At 38.0% G+C, this 6,539-nt stretch overlaps 1 pseudogene across 1 annotated transcript; it reads left to right on the top strand.

Moving 5' to 3' along the window:
• The first annotated feature begins 583 nt into the window (after positions 1 to 583).
• On the top strand, positions 584 to 6,256 carry LOC111323618 (type I iodothyronine deiodinase-like; annotated as a pseudogene). The gene is made up of 2 exons (XR_016000178.1): positions 584 to 1,182; positions 5,397 to 6,256. The product of XR_016000178.1 is annotated as a type I iodothyronine deiodinase-like (transcript).
• Positions 6,257 to 6,539: the final 283 nt, after the last annotated feature.

A 6,539-nucleotide genomic window follows, 5' to 3' on the forward strand; every position in this document is an offset into this window, starting at 1 on the left:
ATCTCTTTCGAAACACCGGGAAGTAATTGACTAAACAATTTTAGAGGATCAAGAGTTTTGTGAAGTTAACTTTTGCAAAACGGACTGTGTATAAACTTACTTCCAGTCTAGAGAGAGTCGAGCAGTGTGATTTCTCAGAAAGATGTTTTACGTGACCGAACAAAGTCGATCGGAACAAAACCAAATCATGCAAATAAAAAAAGGAGAACGCCCCCTTTTTTAATCCAACTTCCATTCACGCTGACGTACTTGTAAGCTTTTGAAACAAGACGATACAATTAGCTTTTCCTCCATCCGAGTGAGATCACGAGCGAGCTTTCAAGATCTGTTTTCTGCGATTGTGTATGGAGTTAACTTTTTTAACATAACAACCAAATATTGTACTATTGAGACACGCGTGCGCGCATTCCAATGCGTTGTGCTCCGTTTGACGCCAGTCGAAAAGCAGAGGCCACCCTTGCGCAACTGAATGTGCAACTGAGGTAAGCGCAATATCTTCAAGTGCCCCAAACAAACAGGAAGCTAAACCTTTCGTGACTTTACCCATGACACGCGAATTTTGTGTGAGTGAATCATAAGCTGATGACGTATCTTACACGTACCGCATGGGTATATAACTAGGTCAAACAAGTATCGTGCTTTTAGGAGTTTTCGATGTCTCACATCGCACAAAGTGCAAGAGCTCTCCAGAGCCTTGCAGCAGCCATGCTTTCTTCAGTAGCGTACGCCATTCTTTGGCCGCTAACTGTAATTCGTATCGCTTTAGAAATTGGCCTGATGCGAATAGCGTCTTCGATCCCTGTCCTGAAAGATAAAATCAAGAGATACAACGAGAAGTTCCTATTAGTGCCCTATGAAGATTTCTGGCAGTCGTGGTGTAGTTGGAAAATGTTGAACGCAGTAGTGCAGTTAACTCTTGCCGACTTAAACAAAACAGCGCGACTTGGATCTTCAGCGCCAAACTGTGAGCTGGTTTCAACTGACCAAAAAGAGCGCAGATTGTTAGATCTAGCCAGAGGGGACCGTCCATTGGTTCTTAACTTCGGCAGCTGTAGCTGACCTCCGTTTTTCATCCGTCTCAAGAACGACTTCACTAAAGTCGTTCGGGATTTTGGTGATGTTGCAGACTTTATGGTTGTTTACATCAACGAGGCACACCCAAGTGACGGATGGAGATGGAATGTAAGTTTTGTTGTTCTGTTGTTTTTTCTTGTTTTTTTTCTTTTGTTTTGTTTTGCTTTGTTTCTTTTTTCTTTTAATATATATGTAAGCAAATCTCGCAATTCGTACCAAGCGGCCGGTATCTTTTGTTGTATATCAAATTTAATTATTACGAAGTATTATCATTTGTAACTAAATTTTGAAGCCGTATCCGTGCTTGCAATTAGAGAGTAGAAATACAACATCCTTCCCTTTATCTCCAAAAGTAAAAGTTTAGCCATTGCCCATTGAAGATTAAATATCTGCGGAACATTTTTGTTTAAGATAAACAAACGGAGCATAGAGATTATCGTTTCTAAAGTTCGATTGAAGCTTGCGTGAGGTCAGGTGGAATTTGTTTTCCACTCTCTTGCACTTTAAACCTAGCTGTGGGGTCTCTTGAAAATGCAATGTTCTGAGGAAAATGTGATTTGACGTAACGAAAAACAGACTTTGGAAACTGAGCAGAGCTATTCATGGACACATAAAGGTTGCCGGCGACAGATCATAGCCACATTTCATATAAGTTGCGGTTAATTGAAGTGGAGCTACTAGACGAAAAACGATTACTAGTATTGGTGTGGAATTTGATAGCCTACATTCCAAATTTGCGCAGAAATTTTATATAATTAGCGGTTTTGTAGCAGAAAGTCAAAAGAAGCGCATAGTGAGGTAGATTATAGCAAGTATGGTTGAAACTTCAAAATTTATTTTTGGCGTCAGAACGGCTCCCCACAAACAAACAGGATACTTCGGTGAGTGTCAGCTATTAAACTGACGTAATTCGTAATAAAAGAAAAACGATTAAAAGAGTTTATTTATTTATTTATTTTTTTTTTTTTAATAATTGCTCGCGTGGTAACTTTGGTATGCTGAGTATTGAAGGAAAAAAGGAATTCTTACAACAAACGCAAAATACTGTATTTTATCTTGAACTGTTTTTAGTTTACAGAATGCCATTTGAATATTTGTCCTTTCCTGATAATGATGAGAGATGAGAAAGTAACACTGAATTTTCATCTGAAAGTCTATTTATAGTTATGTTGTCTGGGTTATCGTGCTCATCAGATGTCAATCAGCTTTTGGCTTCCCTACTTCAACAAAACAAAGGCAGTTGAAAGTATTTGGTAATGGAACTTGTAGGTTCTTTGAGTCGTCTTCGCTACGTAGCAACTCAGGATGCGAAATTCCGTGCGGAAATGATCACACAAAACGATTTTAATGTTTGCATTAAAAGCCTTATACCTTCACAATCAGCACCATTCTTTAAACTAATTAGTTCAACGGAACTGACCCGCAATTTCTGATTTTCTTGTTTCTCTCTTGGAGTATTTTGTGCCGATCGATTCTTGGAAAACTCCAGAACTGATAAACTTATTAGCGGTGCTAGTGTTTTTATTTCGGATCGTCAGAAGGCTAGCTTCATTTATTGAAAACCTCACGGAACATGGATTCTAAGTTATTTAAATTCCTAGTTTTAGTAGACAACGATTTTTAAGGGTATTGTTTTTCTGGCGATTCCTTTCAGTTTAAATAATGCAATAACTTTTTACCACAACAATAGAGCAATCGGTACCGACAGAAACAATTTTCCACTTCAATCACTACCAACGACTTCTTTTACTTTCGTTGTCAATTTACGGCCCCGAAGCTATATCACACTTTGCATCTTAAAAATTCAGCCCAATGCCTTGTTTAATTAGCAAAGTTCTCTTAGGAAGTTCGTCTTTCCTTTCGCTGTTGACTCGTCAAGGGAAAACTTGGCATCAATGCTTGCGAAGACATACCGAAGTGAAATTTCTCATAATCCCTCTACAACTTCCTTCACATCGACCTCCCTTTAGTCAAGTCATTTGCGCAAGCAATTTTCAATCTTGGCAAGTTTCCCTGACCCCTTCCCTCTGAAGTGCCAGGGGAAACGTGCCCATCCAAAAATACTAGTGTTGACCTCTTGGCTTTTTCAAGTTTGTTTTTTGCGATTTTCATCTTCAGTCATCGTTCAGGTTATGTTTTGGTCATGTATTTTCGTTTTAGCCAGGACCATTGAGCATAAGTGTAATAATGCAGGGCAAAATCTACCTTCGAAAACTATAATTTGAACGATTTCTTTTTACTGAAGATGACTTTCAACAAGTGTTTCAACACCTTAAAATGATTCAGTGTGTCTCGGTAGAGATAAATTAATCGATCTTTTAATCTGAATGGGGATTTTGCAAGAAGCATACGAAAAACAATGCATTGACGAAAACAATGCCTTTATAAAATAGAAAGAGCACGCAGAATTGTAAGTGATTGAAGAAATTATAACCCCTCGGTCACACTTGCGCTAGGATCATGCTTGCTTGGTCAATTTTTGTTTATCTAGCAACTCCTAGCATGTTATAAATGCCGTGACCGACCAAACTTGGCAATGCTTGCTTGCTTAAGAGAGAAGGCAGAGCTGCTTAAACTTCAGAAGAACCGCAGCTTAACCCAAGAGCACTCCGTAGTGCTCTTGGGTTAAGAGCACTACGGTTAGCTGAGCTAGATAAACAATTGACCAATCAAGTGAAGCATTGTTTGACATCTTGATCTTTCCCATTGTGACCAGATCCCGCTTGCTCCAATCTCTAGCACATGCTTGGGTTTGCTTGTCTGACGTCACAAGCAAGCATGCTTCAGAGTGATTTCAAGCGCGATTGTGACCGAGGGGTAATTAGTCAGCCATTAATGCGTTAGAAAAACAAACATATTTCATGTTCACTAATAGTTATCAGGCAATACGAAAATAGACCGACTTTGAAAATTTATTATAAATAATCACGGTTGAGACTAGGCATTTATACATTATGCTGGTAAAAGTGGCATATTATGCTAGTAGCATTGCTTTTTTTTTGCCAAATTATGCTAACATTATGCTCTTTTTTCCATATTATGCCACCGTTTTTTTAAATTATGCTCTTTGAAAAATTGCAAATAAGTCCAAAACATATATTTTTTAACTAGAAGCCGTTCTTTTACAGGAAAGAAACGCAACAAATCCACAATGAATTTCAAATAAACATGTGGTTCAGGTTAGACCCGGGCTCAGCGCTTCACAATGAACTACAAATGCTACTAGTTTAACTAAAACTTTAAATATCGACTAAGGTCACCAAGTGCTCGGGACTAGAGACAAAAAATTATCAAATAATGGCATCAAAAATGATCTGATAATTACCAAAATGCGCAAATTATGCTAGCATTGCTACTTGGCAGAAATTATGCCAGTTTGCTCGAATTATGCCAAAAATTATGCTAGCATAATCTATAAATGCCTAGTTAAGACTCGGAGGAAAAAGTTTTCTGGCATCGCACTCCAATTTTTTTCTTTTTTTTAGCGGTGAGCAGAATTCGGGGTTATAAGCACTTACACAAATATTTAGGCTGTTACAGAGATTCATTGATCAAGACTCTTTTAGAAACAAGAAGTTGATGAATCTTTCTATCAATTAGACTGAGTGAGATGTTGACATTGAATCACTGAAGACATCGCATTGGTGATTTAAAACGAACAGACAAACAAAATGTTTGTTTTCAAGTGCCTCCACTTATAGGCCAAACAAACACTTTCATCAAATTTCACCAACGCCCTCTCAAACGAATATCGCTAATCGCATTTTTTTAATGCTGGTTTGCCCACATGAACCACATCATGATTTATTTCCATCCTCACGTTTGTCTTTGCCAAAATCAACCGCTGGATTACCCACTGTAAGCCATAGTGCATCTTACCGCCTCAGACTGAAATATTTTGTGGTTCTATATCGTAATTAACCATTGTGAAGACCTCCTTAGAACAGCAAACGACAAAAAAAGTTTATAGGAATGGTAGCTCTTCGACAGGAAGGCCATAGCCACTTATTTTTGGTAATGCTTAATTCAAAGAAGCTGCGATACTTGTGGTGTATTGAAGAATCTTTACTTAGTTGCATGAGCGCTCAAAGCAAAAACAAGCAAATTGCCCGAAGCGATAGAAAATTGCGAGTTGCCAAGTCACGATTGATTTTACTTTTGCACCTGATTGGTTGATAGACTCGTACGATTTTTTAAGCTAATTACAGACCGTGTTGAAGCAAACCAAAGCGATATAGTATTAATTCCTACACTGCCTATACAAAACCTTTTGTGCGCAAAATTTAAAGTTTGTTTTTAAATATACTTCTTTCGCATCTTAGAACAATGTTGAAATTGCTCAGCATAAAAGCTTGAAGGATCGCTGTGCAGCTGCAGAAATCTTAAAGTCCAGCGGTTGTCCTGCTCCTGTTCTGGTGGATACCATGAAAAATGAAGCTTCCGTGGCGTATGGCGCGTGGCCTGAGAGACTGTTTATTATACAGCGAGGCAAAATAGTTTACGAAGGGGGGACAGGTCCGTACAATTATGACTTGACGGAGGTGCAACGCTGGCTGGAGGAGTACAAAGCTAAGCAGTTATAGTATATATGATGTAAAAATGAAGTTTGTCAGACGTTAAACGGGCCACGTTACGGTCTGTTCCAGGCTAACTATCCTTTTTCTGTCTTATTTTATTAATACAATTTTTCTCCGGTTTATTTATGAGTCTCGTCGAGATTTGGTGGACAAGTTTAAACTCAAGTTGGCTTGACTGGTAATGAAAACGATCAAAAATAGAAATTGTAACGTGGCTCCTTTAACTTTTGTTAAATTAGTATGGCCCAAATGCATATATTGATATTATTTACCACATTATTTATTACTATTCGTTCAAAATCTGAGCTTTGAAAAAGCTCTGTACTTATTTATATTTAAGAGAGGCTTCTATATAAGTAAAGAAGCCCTCACTAAGTTAATTGAGTTAGTTATCGAAATTTGACCATATTTACCAGATATCCACAGGGTACGGTTATCATGCACCGATGTCGTTATTACTTTTTTGTCTGTAGTTATCGCGTAACGAATGATAGCTGACGATATAAACCTCTCTTGGGGCGATCATCAGCTGGAAGTATTTACACGTTTAACAGAATGGCAGGAATACGATAGTTGGAGTGATGAAATAAAACACTGAAAAGTAGTCTCCCTTTGTCTTTGCGTTTGTTTTTGTTGTTTTGCTATTGTTGTTGGTAATGATAGTGTCATTAATGTTGAGTCTATCGAGCCAAATGAAGAGTGAAAATTTTTTACCCAGGTAAATGTTGCATTCTTTTTAAATTTAGCCCAAAGGGGTACATAACGCATCACCTTGAATATCGTTGCAGTGTTTTACTGTATCACTGACTGTATTAGTAGTTTTGAAAGCTTTTACCCAACCAAAAGCGGAACCGATCAGCAACCACGATAAAGCGGTATTAAAATAAA

The sequence above is a fragment of the Stylophora pistillata genome, chromosome 4 (genome assembly GCF_964205215.1).
Source record: "Stylophora pistillata chromosome 4, jaStyPist1.2, whole genome shotgun sequence".
NCBI classification, from domain to species: Eukaryota; Metazoa; Cnidaria; class Anthozoa; order Scleractinia; family Pocilloporidae; genus Stylophora; species Stylophora pistillata.